This window comes from Vipera ursinii, assembly GCF_947247035.1.
Source record: "Vipera ursinii genome assembly, chromosome: 3".
Lineage (NCBI taxonomy): Eukaryota > Metazoa > Chordata > Lepidosauria > Squamata > Viperidae > Vipera > Vipera ursinii.
The window spans coordinates 44,559,076-44,578,072 of NC_139516.1; the positions used below are offsets into that span (position 1 = coordinate 44,559,076).

Genomic DNA, 18,997 nt, shown 5'->3' on the forward strand with positions numbered 1-18,997 from the left:
ATTTATTTTTATAAATACAATATAAAAAGGTAATCCACATCACTCTTCTGCTTTAGTATTTGTATGTCATTTTTTATTATTAAAAATCATCCAGTTTCATTTGTATGTCCAACTATTCATCTTTTTGTGTGTCCTCTATTAAATCTTTTCCCATCTCCTTCTTATAAGCTGTTGTTCTAAAATCCACATTTAAATCAATTTCAGCTTTATTCGGTGGAACTTGTTCGTCTTCCATGACACCATCTAGTTCTAGTATATCTATAATAGCAGATGTCTTTAAAGTTATTTTTCTGAAGCCAATACAGGTAGTTCTTAACTTATGACCAGTATTGAGCCTAAAATTTCTGTTGCTAAGCAAGACAGTTGTTAAATGTCTTCCTTATCATTTGTACTCACCCAGCTGTGTGGGATTGTACCTTTCTGATGCTGTAAATCAAAGGAAAACTGAAGTAAAATTGTAAGTAGACTTACAATCACATAATTTTTCACTTGCTGCTTTGCTTAATGACCAAGTTTTTGGCCCCAATGGTGGCCACTAAACAAGGACAATCTCTACACCTCTGTATTTCCAATGATGGAGGAAACTCATAGAAGACACAGTGGACATTTCCAAACAAAAGAGAAGCTTTATTCCATATCTGTCTTAGAAAGAAAGAAAGAAAAGAAAAAAGAAAAAGGATAGATTTTTTTTTCAGAGCAAGACTGTCCGAAGAGATGATAATGGGATAAATCAGTTCTGGAACCTGATTCTGGGAAATAAAAATAAGCAACTTTTATTTCTGAATGTTTTATTAAAATGTGAATTTATTCCATTTTTTAAAAATTCTAGAAATCATAAACCACAGGTGTTTAAAGATATCCTATAAAAATTTTAATTCAGTATGTTATTACTAAACTATGGATATTTGTTTTAAGTAGCTATTAAAATACTGCATTTGAACCTGTAATTCTGTTAATTGTACATACAAAATTTCATTTCTGTGGAAATTCAATGAAGTAGGATATGGTCTGTCTTGAATTTAGTAGTTCCTAGAGTTTCTTTGCGGGACGTGGTAGCTCAGTGGGTTAGGATGCTGAGCTTGTCGATCAGATGGTCAGCAGTTTGGCGGGTTGAATCCCAAGTGCCGCGTAACAGAGTGAGCGCCTGTTACTCGTCCCAGCTTCTGCCAACCTAGCAGTTCAAAAGCACGTAAAAAATGCAAGTAGAAAAATAGGGACCACTACGGTGGGAAGGTAACAGCGTTCCATGCGCCTTTGCCGTCTAGTCATGCCGGCCACATGACCACGGAGACGTCCTCAGAAAAGCGCTGGCTCTTCGGCTTTGAAACAGAGATGAGCACCGGCCCCTAGAGTTGGAAACGACTAGCACGCATGTGCGGGGGAACCTTTACCTTTTAGAGTTTCTTTGGGAGATGGGCAGCTTCGTAATTTGTTAAGAAACAAGCAAATACTGATTTCTTACAGCCCAATTTTGGCAGAAAGTTCCCAGCAAGAAAAGAAAGCAGCAGCAAGAATGAACATACATACATCAACACCAAGACTAGCAGCCAGTGATTGTCTTATTCCTCATTAACTTGTCTGGATCCAAGGTAAAGCCACCAAACTTGGTGGCCATCACCAGGTACAGCTATGGCTTTCAGAAGCTGATGGTGCAGAGTGAACTACACTCTTTTTTTTTGGTCTGAATATTTTCTGAGCTAAACATAGAGATGTCGCACTGGTTCCTCAATCATTTTGGATGCTTTTGTTTTTTAAAAACCAAACCTGCATGTTTCCAAGCTTTAGAGTTTTCTTTTTGAAGTCTGAGAGCCAAAATGATATTCCGTATGCCTAGTGGGATTGCCCTGTAGACCCTGTCCTACTGCAAGGTCTGTGACCTTTGGGAGCCATTAGGCACTTTTAGAACTTGAGAGCCTGTTACAGTATCTCACAAAATGGATATAATGGTGTGTGGGCTGTCACAAAACACCCATATGCCAGGAGGCAAGCCAAATAGTGGGCAGCTGCCATCTGCCATTTTATTTTCTAAGATTGCTCCTGGTAGGTTATTCTTGGAAATTCAGGTTATGCTGGAGGCTGGTGCTTTGCTTTGCAACATACTAATTGCCCACACATTTTTTTGAAAGCTAAAAATCTAAAAAAAAGGCTGGTAGTTTAGCACACAGCAAAGAATATATCAGTGAACAAATTGTTGCCTCTGTAGTCACAGTGGAGATTTGGGCTGTACAGCTAGTCCTTAACTTATGACCACAATTGAGCCCAAAATTTCTATTGCTAAATGAGACATTTTGTTAAGTTTTGCCTCATTTCATGACCTTTCTTCCCATAGTTGTTAAGTGAATCACTGCACTTGTTAAATTAGTAACATGGTTGTTAAGTGAATCTGGATTCCCCATTGACTTTGTCAGAAGGTCACAAAAGGTGATCACATGACCCCATGACACTGCAACTGTGATAAATATGAGTCAGTTGCCAAGCATCTGAATTTTGATCACATGACCATGGGGATGCTGTAATGGTTGTAAAACTGTCATATGTCAATTTTTTAAGTGGTGTTGTAACTTTGGACGGTCACTAAATGAATTGTAAGTCTCCTATGCTACCAATTAAAAGGCTGCTTTAAACCTTTGATCAGGTTGGCACAAAGCCTGCTTTGGCCTTATTTTCATTTCAGCCCCAATGAGGATGTACATTTCAACGGTTGTGGATCATCCATAGATGGGAGAGAGAAAGAGGGAGATGCCGACTCATTAAACTCATTGGGATTTATTTCCGAATATACTTTATGGAGTTGTACTGCTAAAGATGTGTTGGCTTTTGGCTTTTAACAGGTAATCTATGGAAAAAAATATTTTTGTAACTTTGAAGTTCTCTTATTGGATTTCTATATTTTGATTAGAATATTCACCACCATATTAAAATACAGATTGTTCTTGAGGCTTTTTTCCCTTTCATGAGTTGGAAACTTTTCTTTAAAGTGCGCCTACACTTTAATTCAGTTTATTTCAATTTAGTGCACATCAACTTTGTTGGCTCCTTTTAGTGCTTTGCATCTTATCTTATTCTACTACAAGAGCCTGGAGCATGTGCTCCTCCAAATTGCATTTCATTTCAGTTCTCATAACCACTAATCACTGGGACTATAAATGATCAGAACTAAATGCAACAACATCTGGAAGATGGTTATGTTACCCTCCATCTTCTGCAGAAGCAGCATTGTCTCTAAGGATATTACTTCATCTTTATTGTCATCCTGCCTGTTTTTTTTCTAGGCAATTATTGAAATAGATAACAGATATTATGCATATCTATTGGATCATGACAGAGGAGTCGCAACTTCAAATCCATGGGAATTTCCTTGGGCGAGTCTGTCATTCACTTTCTGCTAACTTGTTTATGAAGTTATGTACTATGGATGAAAATGGTAGCAGAGAAAAAATGAGCTTTTAGATTTAGAGGAAGAGTGAAATATAGTGAAAATATGAAAATAGGCTCTGGAAAGCAGTGTCTGGTTTGGGAAATCTGTCCTCTTTTCCACAGTCTTGATTTCATTTAATTGCTACAAAGATCCTTCAGAAATGTGGTACTCAGCTTTTCTGTCAACATTGATGGGATACATAGGGGAACATCTGTCACAAGTAGCTGGCATGTACGATTTATGAGGTGTTTTTTTTTTCCTGCTGACTTCCTAGAGTCAGTTACAAATTTCTGCTGTCCTGAGCCCATGCCATCTAACCCAGCTTCCTTCATTTACTCCCTTCTCCTAATGATTCTGTCACAGCAAATGGTCCCCAAAGTAGTGAAACTTAATGCTGCTCCCAGATGGGGCCTTTCTCTTTCCATGAACACAGCCTTCAGGGTGAACTGCAAAAAGGCGAATGATCCCATGCATTCCCTGTCAGAGAGCTTCCACCAGTCTCCAGTCATACAAGCAGTAAATCTGAGATGTCTTCCCTTATTTGTGAGAATTAACTGGAGTAGGCAATAGAAAGAAAGCTGTAAAAGACACCACTCACCATTTGCCATCCATTGCATCTGGCCCACCCTCACAGCACCATTGTCAGGCTATTAATAATGTAGAGAGATCAGTGGAGACATTGGGATACTCTAAGAGATTAGTTGGTATGGAAAGTAGTGTAATTAATATATTGGTTTCACATAATCCTGTTAGCCCTGTATTGATTGTAAAGACACAGGTTTCTTTTACTACCAGAGGGTGATCTTAAGTATATGAAAGTCATCTGGCAAATGGATAATTATTTGCTGTAGTTAATTTCTTATTTGCCTTTCTCTGCCTGTCATACTCATGGCATTGTTTATTGCCTTTGATGGATAGAAATTTGCGGCATTGTTTCATGCATGTCACTTTTTCTGTTCTCCTTTCCTAAGTACCTAATTATCTTTTTCCTTCTTCCTTTTTGCTCAATCTTCTTAAAAAATATAATTCAATTTCCTAGTAAGCACTGCTTGGGTGGACATGATGTAATCAGGCAGGTTGCAATTATCCTGGATATATAAAATGTCCACATTGTGTGTAAATGTAATATTATCAACCAAAATGGGCTAAACTAAATGTGTGCTACTGTTTTAAAAAGCCTTCCTCAATCAAGCGTCCGTTAAATTTGATGAAATCATGGGAGTTTGAAATTCAACTCACCTGAAAAGTGACAGGAGGCAGAATATACTGTCAATCTTGAATGTTCATATGCAGAATGAATGCTGTGAGACTTGCTCTGAGCAAGTCTAGCACAAATTATGTCAAATCGAACTTTAGATTACTATATTGCTTTATATAAACAAAGTATGTATGAGAAAGAAGGTGGGTTTTCAGATCACATTAGTATCTTAATATTCTGATTAGTAAATGAAATGCTGAATATAAAGAGGAGTTTGTAATGAAGTTCAACATAGGATTTTTTAACAATATGTAAACTTATCAAAATTGCATCCTGAGTGTACAGGTAATACTTGGTTAACAACAGTTCGTTCAGTGACTGAAGTTGTAGTGGGGCTGAATGAATAGTGTTTGCAGCCAGCTGGTGAATTTCTGGCCATTGCAACACCTCCATGGTCACGTGGTCGCAATTCACATTTGGGCATGAATGTATCCTTAGTTTTAAATGCCAGTGTCATCATGTTAGCGAAGAATCTGAATGCTTTGCAGTGAATGTTAAATGGACTGTATGATGCACTGAGAAGTATGAATCTTAAAAGGATTGTACTTGACAAAGAAAATGGAGTGAATAATTGTATGCAGTGCTTTTTTTGTAAAAGAAAAAGGTGCCGGAACTCACACATGTCATACAACCCACCTTGCCTACCCTACAAGGTTCCATCCAAAAAAGGTGCCGGAACTCCGTTCTGAGCATTCTATGAGAAAAAAAGCCCTGATTGTATGCTATATATAAAAGATAAAAAAGTACAGCAACTAAATAACTTCATGTATCTTAATAGAATTGGGTAAATACAGTAGATGGTAAAATAATCAGCCTAAATGTGGTAGAAAGTGAGTGGTATCTGTTTAGTTATATAGAAATGAGAGTAGATAGGTTAAAAGAAACAAAAATTGAATATGTTTGGAACACATGTGATAAAACAAGAAGAGAATAGATGCTGAATTTATGTAGATTAAATATTATGTTCATACACGATACACAGCTCATACAAAAAAGGTGCATTGGAGTTGGTTGATTTATACAAAATGAAGATTGAATTGTGGAACAAATGTATAAAGTGAGAAGAAATAGAAGATTAATAGATTATTTATTTATTTATTTATTTTAATTCCATTTATATCCCGCCCTTCTCCGAAGACTCAGGGCGGCTTACAAGCTTAGCAGTAGCCTTCATTCTATGTATATGCCTGCTTATTAGGGCTTTCACACACACACACCCCAAGCGGCATTATTACAAAGTCAGCTTAATTGCCCCCAACAATCTGGGTCCTCATTTTACCTACCTCAGAAGGATGGAAGGCTGAGTCAACCTTGAGCCTGGTGGGATGTGAACCTGCACTAATTGCAGGCAGCTGGTGTTACTAGATTAGATGGAGCTGATCAGATCTTTAGAGAAAAAAAGATGTGAAGTTTAAAAAAACAACAGTGAATGAAACTGAATATGGACATGGTGAAAGCAAGGAATGGTTTCCCACGATAAAGAAAGATACAGAGAAGTGAATGGTGTTGGTTTAAAGTGGAATTAGTGATGTTTCTTTTGTTTATCTCAGGTATTTAATTTATTTGTCCTATTGTTTCTTACTTTCTGCATTTCCACATTCCTTACTTTGAAAAGGAATAGCACATTGGATATGTAACTGTGAATGCCTATGGATATGAATTGCATTTATATTAATGCAATTGCATTCATATTTATATTAAATTTTGATTAGATATTTTTGTCAATTCATTGCCAATTCATTTCTTTAATGATAAGAGCTAAGACTGAGTTGTAGATCACAACATCTAAGATAAAGGTGTGCTTTCCAAAGAAGAAATAAGATTGCAGGAAAGGTAGCTTCTTTCCCATGGCTTGGTCTGTTCCTCTTCTTGGACTGTGAGAAAAATTGACTCCATTGATTGGGTTTACAGCCAGAACCAATTTCATGAGCATTTCATGCTCATGAAACCAATTTCATGAGCATCTGTTCTGTTTCCAAAGAGATCAGTAGTTAAAGTGACTTACCACAAGGGGAACATTGCAAACCAATTAAAGGCAGTTCAGGATTGCCATGGGCACAACTGCTGAATAGACCAATGAGTTATTTTTAAAAAGGGCACAATGTTATTTCCAGGAAAAAGAACGATATTTTCTGGATGAGTCTTACTAATATGTGTGAATTTTATTGGACAATACTGTGGACATTCAAGAAAACAGACCAATGGATCACCAGACAAATCAACCCAGAGTTCTTAGTCAAGGCACAGATGATCAGGCTCAAATTATCCTACTTGGGACACATTATGTGAAGACCCACTTCACATAATTCACCACTTCTGGGGGCAGGTTGTTCCACTGGTTAGTTGTTCTAACTGTCAGGAAGTTTCTCCTTAGTTCTAGGTTGCTTCTCTCCTTGACTAGTTTCCATCCATTGCTTCTTGTCCTGCTTTCAGGTGCCTTGGAGAATAGCTTGACTCCCTCTTCTTTGTGGTAGCTCCTGAGATATTGGAACGCTTGCTATCATGTCACCCCTCACCCTTCTCTTCATTAAACTACACATACCCAATTCCAGCAACCGTTCCCTATATGTTTTAGCCTCCAGTCCCCTAATCATCTTTGTTGCTCTTCTCTGTACCCTTTCTAGAGTCTCGACATCTTTTTTACTGGATGGACTCAGTTACAGCAGCAATTAGTGCATCACTGAGAGACCTGAAAGACCAGATTAGGGACACATTGTTCTGAGGAAAGTCTATTTATGTGGTTGCTGAGAGGCAACAACAACTTGATGGCATATAATCAATCACTCACTCACTCACTCAATCAATCAATCATAGCAGTAGAAGTTTACCTACAGACTATTATGGCCAGTTATTCATGGGGAACATTTAATTCTGTACGGAAAGATCTTTTCATTCCTGATTTCAGCTGGTTGCAGAAAATACGTATCTCTGCTGTTTAAAGTCCCTGCTGCATATATTGGCCATCTTTCATCTAGCTGAGATTGGCAGTACTGCCGGTGGGAGAAAGCCACTTGCGGTGAGATATGCAGCTGGCAATGTTCAACAGGCATTACTTTTCTGTACGGCAAATGAAACAAACTGTGATCACTGCATCAATCACTACAAAGAAACAGGCCATTAAGCAGTCATCATGAAGAATGACCAGAGCCTGGCCTTGCATTTTTGTAGTCTGTGGCTTTGAACATGTGTTTGGCCACCCTGACAATAGGAGCAAAAGTAAATGTACTTATTGAGAAGTAAACTTCTTTCCTGCCCACCCCTTTTCCCCCTCAGCTCAGGAAGTACTGCAGACAGTTGGGTGTATTTTAGTGTGCACTCCTTACACCTTTTACAGAGGTGTAAAAGTGGGAGAATGGGAGTGGAAACAAAAGACCCACAGCTTTTTCCAATCAGGAGATGGGGAAATGAAGGAGGTCATTGACTTCTGGCTTTATATATATAAAAAAATCAGTGGTAAATTCTTTATGTTAAACTGTAATGCAAGTAGTTATTTTAGGTTCTAGACATCAGACTGCTAGAGTGTCCCTTCCTCCAGATTACACTTCTTTAACCTAAAGACTAATAGGAAATGCTAGGGCTGTAAATCAGATTGAAATGTTTAAAAAAGTATCCTGGAAAAAGTCAGTATCAAACCATTTCCACGTTGATGGCCAAAAACATAATATTAGACCCAGTCATGTTGTCACCAAGAGTCAAGATTTTACATAAATCTTTAAAAATAATTAATTAAAATAAATTAATAAATAAGTCCACTAATGGGAGAAGACGGTGAGGAGGTGATGGGTGGCAGGGAGAAAGCAGAACTGCTTAATTCATTCTTTGCATCTGTCTTCACACAAAAGGAAAAAATAGTCCAACCTACCAAAAGTAGTGCTGTAGGAGTTTTGAAGGAGGTGGCTGAAGTAATCTTGGAACCACTGAACATAATCTTTCAGAGCTCCTGGAACCTGGAGGAACTATCAGATGGGTTTCTTCAGTTGGACAATGGCATCCATCCAGACCTCTTCTGTTGCAGCACCTGCTCTCTGGAATGAGATTCCCTCTGGAATCTACTGGTGTTTTAAGAGGGCCTTGAAGACTTGGTCTTTACCGAGGCCCTGGGCTGGAGTGGTTGAAGCCACTTCAGAATAGGATCATCTCTCCTTGCCTGGTTTGGGTTTTTTGTTTCTTGCCTTTACTGTTGCATTGTTTTGTTTTGTTACTATTTTTATTTTGTGAATTTCCTGGAGTTACTGCATGGTATACAAATTAATAAAGAACAGTAATTGGTCTTGTTCTAGGTCAGAGTCAAATATGTGTGGCTTTATTTCCAAGTGGGATCAATGACTGAGCAAAGAGACCACAGTATCTAAGGTTTAATTCAAGGTGTTTCTTCCATGAAAATTTTTCTATCAGGATCAGATGGGCTAGAATCTATTACAGAACTTTTACTTTAAACAAAATCTGAAATGATAAGTGGAGAAATTACGGATCTCTAGGGAGATTAACCCCATAGTTTAGGTACAAATTGGAGACATTTCAGAGGAGCATTGGCTTTTAAAAATCAACATTGTAATTCTTTTAGGAGTCTTAAATCTTGTAGTAACAAATCCATGAGCTGTAAAGCAAGAGGCAAATTACCTTTGTTATAAAGATGCTTACAACAGCAGGCACAATTGTTATTCTGTTGCTGGCAAAACAATGAATTACATTGGTAGTACCACTTGTCTAATTGGTAGCAGATTTAATCTGTTCATTCTGCACTGCACGATTGACTCCCAAATATTTGCCTTGAAATGATCTGTATGGCTATCAGCAGTAATTACAATTTACATGCCTTTTAATAAGTTTTCTTTTGGGCTGATGACTAGTTTTTTTTCTTATTACAATGCAAAGCAAGGTTTAAAAGTTTCTTCTTAAACCTACTTCCATCATAGAAAGTAATACTGCATCATTATCACAAAGAAGAACCAAAACAGATTCATTTGCCCACTTTGGGGGAGGATTAGAATTAAAAACATAAAAATTCTGGAAAAGGGATTTCAACTCTATTGTTACTTCAGCAGATCTATGTGTGTAAAAATATTGAAACTTTGTCTTCTGGAAATAAGAAACAACCCAGAAATTCAGCATTCCCCCCACCCCCCATTGTGCTAAATTTCTGGCTTCTATCATTACTTCCACTCACAAGAGCAGCCACATCTGAGTGAACAGTATGTATCACTGATAACAGAAAATAATCAGTGTGATATTTTAAGGAAAGAAGGCTGAAGTGGCGTGCCCTCTTACCATATTACTTCACTTCTCTCTCTTAAAAAATATCTCTCACTTCTTTTTATTGAATGAAGTTCATTTTATCTTTTGTGTGAAGTCTGAATAACACTGATCTCAAATTCCCATTACTGGATTTTTTTGCCACTCTATAGACTTTAAAATGTCATGGAATGTGACTAAGCAGCACAGTACCCATACAAGGCAATTCACGAGTGCTTGCAAGTGACGAACTAGGAACATGAATTATATTCCCATGCATTATTTTTATTTTTATACTATTATTATTATTATTATTATTATTATTATTATTATTATTATTATTATTATCATCATCATCATCATCATCATCATCATCATAATCTGGTCTTTATCTTCATTTTAAGTCATAAAATCAAGAAATATAACAAATGGCCAGCCTGCATCCAGTGTGGGCTTAGTAGGTTTTTTGTTGATTCCTTAGGCTCTACAGCTCCTATTTATCAAAAAGTGCACAATCTTGCTTGTATATTTTTGTTCCAAGCTAATGAAACTTTTTGGACTAAATAAAATAAAAATTTCTGTATATATCCTTTACCACTTGGTTAATGCCACTTAATAAAATCATAAAAGATGTGGAATTTGTACTAAAAACTTCCCGGCTCATAACTCAGTCTAAGAGCTTTTTAAAAATAAATCAGTTGCCCAGTTAAATCTGGGAGCTTTTTCTACTTAATTCAGTTTTTATCATTAATAATTCTAACTGGTTGGTGCTTGCTCGTTGGGAACTGAAGTTACTCAGTCAGCAAGGAGTTACCCATAAAATATATTGTCAATCAGAAAGGAAAACTTAACACCTAGGATTGCCATTATTTTGGCATCTACATCAAGGAGATTTTCACTATATTTCTCCTTACATTCCTCAGTGTCATGGAAGAATGAAAAAAGTGCTGCACACTGAGCTTGGTGACACCGTTTTGGCACAAGATGGTTGAAATACACAAGATGTCGAAGTAGTGACTGTTATTTGCCCACTGATCTTGAATTATCATCTTCTGAATGCATATATGGAAATAAGACAACCTTGTGCATGTTTACTCAAAGATAACACTCACTGCATTCAGTGGGACATATTCTCCAAAGAAGGCTGGGGGTGGGTGAGATCACTGCCTAATTTGTTTTGTGTATAGGCTTGTTTAGTTTATACCATTTTTGAAGCAGAGGCCAGTTGGAATATCCCTAGGTTGCCTTGGAAAAGGACATGATTTTTCTAAAACTACTATGGCAATATGATTGTCAGAACCCTATGTTCTATGTGCATGGGATTTCTTATTCTTTTCAGGTTCTGCCATTCTCATGGGGGGTGGGGGGAACGGGGAAGCTTGAGGTGCCGATGTGTATTTGCTTTGCTCTGTCTTTTGCTCTATCCTCTTTGATTAACGGGGTGAGAATGGAATGTACCTCTGGCCATCTGCCTTATCTCTGAGCATGGAAAAAATGGTGCAGACATCTAGCAGCCTTGGAAGCAGAGCCTTATCACTCTGTTCCCATGGTGTTTTCAAACCTGCGGATTGGCCTGTTTGAACCGTCCAGATGGACAGTTTGGGTGGGGTTACTATGGACACTTTTAATTACTTGATTCATGCGGGAAACCCTCAGATCCTGCCTTCTATTCCCCACTGTCAACACCTCCCAATAAAAGTTATTTTTGAAATGATGCCGTTTCAAGAGTTCTGCTTTCATGGGAGAACTGATTGAGGCAGGTCCTTATAAAGATTCCCTTTGAGTGGGCTCCCATTAATTGTGCTGGGATGGGAAGGGGAGGGGGGGAAGGAGATATCTCTGTCAGTCAGATACAGTATTGGAAGTACTGCAAGAACATTCTGACTTTTAAAAATAAAATTTTAAAAAACTTTTGGCAATCTAAGACCCTGATGATAACAATAACAAGGCCTTTATTGCGTCTCATCTAATCATGCCCTTAAAATTATCTTTTGTCTCACTGATGAGACAAAAAACTAATCAAGGAGAGAAGCAACCTGGAATTAAGGAGAAACTTCCTAACAGTGAGGACAATTAACCAGTGGAACAGTTTGCCTTCAGACAATGTGGGTGCTTAATCAGTAGAGGTTTTTAAGAATAAACTGGACAGCCAGCTTATTCTTAAAAACCTTATTTCTGAAATGGTGTAAGGTCTCCTGCTTGAGGAGGGGGCTGGATTAGATCTCCAAGGTCCCTTCCAGCTCTATTCTGATTGATGTCCATTTTCATTAGTCAAGAGATGACTAATTTTTTGTTGAAAAGAAGGCTGTGGCTGCAAAGAAGCCTGTCTTGGTTGGGATAAACAGCAGTAGCCCCACAAACTATTTACAACAGCATCTGTGTGTGGGATGCTCCATCTGTGAATACAGTTTTTTTAGAAAGCAACATTTAAATCAGACTGTCTATGGTGCCAATGCATTTATTACCTGCTAAGCTTGCTTGTCTCTCACTGGTACTATATCTGGACGTATGCGTGTGGATTATGGATGATTTCCCTTTGCAGTCATTTGTCATACAGTATATGCCATTTTGAAATGGCAGAAGGCCAGAGAACATATTCAAATTGCAGGGATAAACCTTTATAAGGCAGCATTTGGAAAATTACTTCACTGTTTCCATTAGGTCTCTAGTTTTTCACTAAGGTTGGTTTTGATTTCTATGTATTTCTATTATGAATGAAAAACTGCTTCACAGATGACATGACATTCCCTTTAGCTTGATTATATGTGATAAATGATATCTTTCCATCTCATTTTTTTCTATAATACTGTGGAAATGCAAGATACCTTTATGAAAATACAGAATACAACACTGTGTTTTTGTCAATCATCCTTAGCAAACCAGATGCTCAAATAAATTGTTACATTACAAATCATTAGAAACAAGAACATGCAGCATTGATGATGCAAACAAATATCACTACAAGTAAGCTAGTAGTTTGTCATCCACTTTGGGCTGCTTAACCCTGTTTCAGCATTTTCAAAAATGGAGTAATACTGTTTAGGGGAATGGGCGAAGTGTAACCATTAAAAAAATGTCTAAGTGGCAATCTAATCTGGTCCAGTCATTTCATTTCTCCACTCTGCATTTAATATCCTTAAAACCACCTTTGGCAGATGTTTCTGTAGTCCTTTTTTAAAGGCTCCTTGGCAACTGTCAGCAGTGAAAGCATTAGCCTGCTTCTCAATAGCATTATTAAAAGCATTAATGACAGGAGAAAAAGGAAAAAGGAATTAGTTTAATCCTTCTAAGTTCCTTCCACCTCCCATTATAACTATGGGGCCATTTTTCCTCTCTTGTGTAGGAGAAAAATGAATGTCATGCTTAGCCTATCCTTTGAATAATTCTTTATTATACTTAGTTTTTCTATAAAAACAAACAAAAATATACTTTTTTCAGTGATTAAAAACTGAACTATGCTTGGGTCTTTTTCATATTGTCCATGCAATCTGAACATTAAACTTGTCTTCAGAATTTGGAAAATAATCATTGTAAACCATTTTTTGCAGCCAGTTATGTATTCATCTGGAAAGGGAATAAAACACTTTAAAACAACAAAACAAACATATAAGATTGATGAGAATCAGGATTGGGACATTATTAGACAAAGGGGATAAGTATGACTATTCTCATTAATAACTGAAAGCCTAATCCAAATAGGTCCAACAAATAAACTTTCAAAGTGCAAAGGAAGTTCACTGAGTCTCTGTAAGTTCAGTGTAAAGGATCTAAAAGTAACTTTTCACATCACAAGCATAATAAGAGATGGGCTTATCTGTAGTATATGAAGAGCCAAACAATATCCTGGATTTTCTACTACCTGAAAAATTGCCACCTTCATATGAGCTACAATGAATTAGATTTGAAATACATTTCATGTTTTATTACTATGCTAATGATGATTATTGCTGAGCTGAAGATTTTGACAGCAGTCAATAATTAAACTTGGTGCAAACTCTGCTTCCTTTATAGGTCAAAGTCATGAATCTGATTTCTTCCATCCCTCCAATTCTCTGCATGCCAGGAAATGATCCTAAGCTTGTTCCGGCAGCTACCAGCAGGAATGGGAAGAAAGACCACAGTATGTCATGGGAGTCAGGTATAAGATACAAACAAGAGGTTGAGTCCTAATGGAAATCAATATTATATAGCATCTCCCTTGGATATTTCTAATAGGTAATTGGGGCATGGATTCAGGTTACTGCAGATAGATTGATAAGGCGAGGTCAGGCTCTACTATTCTAGTGGAGCTGTGGGACACTTCTATAGGATTGAACGTGAGTTGGATGAAAAATGTTAGGAAGACTCTAGGCCATTTTTTTCCCATTAGTTTCATCTTAGTATCAGTCGTGCAAGGATTCAATGAATGTGATTATCCAGTCACCCATATCTGTAATGAAAATGTACCAATCTTAACCCCAGGAGCACATTAGATAAATCTGGCTCCTGCCCACATGAAGGGAAATAGATTCATTTCTTTTCTAGTTCAAAATGCACAAAGGAGAATAACATTTTCATTCCTTCTGGCTTAGTCATATGGTTGACTATGCTGGCTCAGATAATAATCTCTGAATTTCACTATAGCTGACAGGAACTGCAGTCCAGCATAGGTGAATGGCATTAGCTTGGGAAATGTTATTTTAAAATATCAGCAATGTCAGATCTGTCATTCTAAAAATTGAACTTACCCAAACTGTAAAATGTGCAGAGGAGCAATAACATTGTTTTAGAACTTACGTCATATAGAGTAAATTAAGCAAATTTGAACAGCGCCTTGCCAAAATGTCACACTTGATGCAGATCTATGGCCAGGGAAGTGATGGGCACTGTTTCATGTTATATTGATTGGGTGGACTTTTGAAAACTTTTTCAGTGCTTCTTCTCAAAGTGACAGAATATCAGGAGCCTTTGCAGATGGAGAGCAAACAATGGATAAGAGGCACAATGCATGGTCTAACAGTAATTGCCTTCTTGTCTCTTTTAGTGCTTAGGCTGGCCAAAACCCTTAAATCTAAATGACCAGAACAATTTAGTAATAAAATTCGAGCAAGCCGGCCTGGCCTGAGGGGGGATTGGTGGGGTTTTTTACTATTTTTATTGGGGTTTTTTTAGTATGTATTAACTGTATTTTTAATTGGGCATGTATTTAATTATTTTTTATCTTTTGTAAATCTCTGTGTTTTATTCTTGCCCTGTACACCGCCCTGAGTCCTTCGGGAGAAGGGCGGTATAGAAATATTAATAAATTAAATTAAATTAAAATTCATGTTGACAGTCCTATGGAGAAGAGAAAGCCATTCCACAACATGGTATCATAGATATAAAAAAGTGACCAGAATTTTAACTAGCATCATGACCCATAAGCCTAATATTTCATGAATGTATTTTCCGCTCTTATCTCTGATCACACCAAGTCTGGAGATGATTGGGGTGTATGTCTGGAGTTCAAATGAAGACTTTCCATAGAACAATTTTCTCTCAGCAAAATTAGTACTTTGCAGAATAGACTATTATCAGTTGTAATAGTAGAGACTCCTTAGAGAGTTCCCTTTTTGATTTAGAAAACATCCAAACTGATTGCACAATCGCTGGAGTCCTTTCTTGCAATTGAACACTTGAACCCAAACCTATCAAAAGCCTTCCCATCCCTCTCAGTTATTTAATATTAAACCAGTATTATGAATGTCAAATCTCATTGATCTTGTTCCATTCACATGACATCTTAAAGCTTTCCTAATATTCGCATTTATGTTTCTTTATAGTGGATTTAGATGTACAGTATTTATTGTAAAATATTTCTATTGTTGGAAACTATTCAAAATGTTGCAAGTGCATCATCTCCTTTAATAAAATCTTAGCAAGAGTCCTTGGTTTTTGTTTTTAATAGACCATATAGAGCTTTAATTGTGGCGCATAACCCCCATTTTTAAAACACTTCTGTTCCCAAGGTTATTCTACTGAGGATAACAAGTTTTCCACTGTAAGTAATGTTCTGTTATTAGAAAATAACTATTCATTAGACAAAACTTTTGATAATATTGTTATATATACAAACTATTTAAATATACCTGAAAAATGAGATTCTTGCCCATTACTCGTGTGGAACAAACCCCCCACCACCACCACCCTCAGTCTGAAAAGCTGGAAAGATTGGGGAACTCTGCTCTAGAGCCACGGAAAGTTAACCACATACTTTGCTGTTTTCTTCAAATATATGGGCTGGCAAAGTGGGTGCACACACACATACTCATTCATTCAGATCTAATGGACAGACATTCTACACAGAAGTGATTAAATGTATCGGGAATACTCGTGTTATCTGGTGAGCCTCAAGCCATTTCTATAAAATGGAATATTCCTTTAAATCCTCAGAGTCTCTACACATAGGATTACCGAGAATTGTGGACAGGTTTAGAAACAATATGTGCATTTATCATTTTCTACTGAAAACAAACATTTAAATTTATATAGTCTATGTCAAACATTTTGACACTGTGGATGTTTCAGTGTCCTGTTAGCAGTAGAACACACACTTTTCCTGCAAATGATTTTTTTTTAAAATCCCTGATAGATTTAGGTAGTGGTGTGAAAAGCACCTTTTTGAAACCCTGGGGAACTATTGCTACTCTACTGACTAAGTGTGACTTGCTTCCTATGTTCCATAATGCAACAAGTTCAACAGTGAACCAATAGAGATTAGAAGTTTCCTTTAACCCTAGATAATAGCCAGTTAAGAAAGAGCATGATTTATGGAATTGTTTCCCACCTCTTAATAATAGCCCTGTTCTTGATGAAATAACTGGGAAGGAACAAGGAAAGATGGCTCAACAACACTCCAAGTCACTGGCCACCTGCCTCTGCCACGGGGGATTTCTTCACAGCTCCCGAGCCAGATCCAAACAATTTTTGAACTGCAATTTCTTTTGTAAGCTTCATTCTCCCTCCCAATCCAACATTAAATTTAGTCAAGTTCTATTCGGATTTTCAGGGAATTATCTACTTGGACAGGTAGATCTTGATGGACAGGCAGCCAGCATCCTAAACAACCTTATAAAATTTATTTCCTTCATTTTCTATTGAGTTGGAAAGAATAAAATTACATTTACTATGAAGCTATAGATACAAAGACAGCCAGTTGATGTAATGGTTAAAATGCCGTGCTAGAAACTGGGAGTCCTGCCTTAGGCACAAAGTCAGCTGTATGACTTTGGGCAAGTCACCCTCTCTCAGCCCTAGGAAAGAGGACTTCCAAACCATTTCCAAAATCTTGCCAAGAAGACTGCAGAGCCTTGTCCAGGCAGCCTCCAGGAATCAACACTAACTCGAAGGCATGAAAAACAAAGATGCAAAGGTTAACTGGGAGCCAGTTCTATTTACCATTCACTCAGTACAGGTAGTCCTCAAGTTAAAACAGTTCGTATAGTGACCGTTCAAATTTACAACAGTACTGAAGAATATGACTTATGACCGTTTTTCACAGTTACAAGCTTTGCAGCATCCCCATGGTCATGTGATCAAAATTCAGATGCTTGGCAACCAGTTCATGTTTATGACCATTGCTGTGTCTCAAAGTCATGTGATCCTCTTTTGCGACCTTCTCACAAGTAAAGTCATTTGGAAGCTAGATTCACTTAACAAATGAGTTACTAATTTATCAACTGCAGTGAATCACTTAACAGCAGTGGCAAGGAAGGTCATAAAATGAGGCAAAACTCACTTAACAAATGTCTCACTTAACAGAAAAGTTGGGGATCAATTGTGGTCGTAAGTCAAGGACTACCTGTATATCATATAGCCTGTTTTTTCAAGGAGGTACAGTCAATTCAATGTTTGGAATTAACACTATTCTACGCCACCCAAAAGACTTCATTTGGTTGCCTTTTTGTTACACAATACAGACTGACTGCATTAAAATGTTCATTTAGCTGACTTTAAAATTTTTAAAATATGACAGTATTTTATGAAGTATGCTAAACTGTTTGCTTCTTGAGATTTATGCATGTTAGCAAAATTGCTTCTACAGTAAATCAACAGAAACATTTACCCATATTTATGTTTCCATTTGAGCATGATTATTAGGCAGATCTTCAAAATTCTCCTTGATGTTATTTTCTAGCTATGCAACTGTTGTAGGAGCCAAACTGCTTCTTTTAAATACCTTTGGTTTGAAAAATGTAGGGCATAAAGAGAAGACATACGACATTTTGCTAAACACAGTACATTGTAAATCTCTAACTTCTACAACTATCCATGCTTCTTTCTTATTCTGCCAAGCTGTAATAGTCTTGTTTAAAATGCATGGACAGATTACAGACCATCACACAAAGGGCTTAATCTATGGATAAATATTCATAGTTTATTAAGCTTCAGGGAATGCATGAAGCTGTTTAAGGCATATATGGAAGAATAATGTCACAATAGAATCTGCATCTGGGGAAAACAGGGTTATTGCAGGTTAGGAAATTAGCTTGAGTGTTTTTGATGTGCAACTAATAGAATGTGAGTTCCATGCTGCTGCTTATTTAGCAATGGAAAGACTGCCTTTAGGCTGACAGAAGGGGTGTGAGCAAGAAGATGTCCCAACATGTATTGGAGACTGCTTCGCCTTGAAAATGCAAAGTAGACACCCATGGATTCATTTGGGATTTATTCTATGTGCATACGTACTTTTGAATCAAACATATACACCTAGGAAATCCCAGATTTTTTTCATAGACTTGCAGGTTACTTTGTTGTTGTTTTTTTTTTAGTAGGGAACTACTTTCCTCTTTTAATTAGCAATAGGAAAGACCAGGCTGGCTGGCTTTCTCTGGTTACCGTTGCTCCCTTTCCTGTTTCATGCAGGATTTAGGGATGGTAATTAAAACCATGTGCACGCATTGTGAGGAATGGCTGTTTTTAATAAGAATGAACAACAAATTTCCTCCAATAATTCTCTTCTGAAAAACAGCAATCCAATCCTGTTTTCCTATTCTTGCTTGTTTTGGCAGAGATACAACTTTTCCATTAAACTCTTTGATAGCATGGGTAGAGCACAGCTTCATTTTGCC

General features: G+C 37.2%; 1 protein-coding gene across 8 annotated transcripts in view; it reads left to right on the forward strand.

Moving 5' to 3' along the window:
* RBBP5 (RB binding protein 5, histone lysine methyltransferase complex subunit) overlaps nucleotides 1–18,997 on the forward strand; it is a 938,867-nt gene that overhangs the window by 96,726 nt on the left and 823,144 nt on the right. The gene's annotated exons all lie outside the window — the stretch shown is intronic.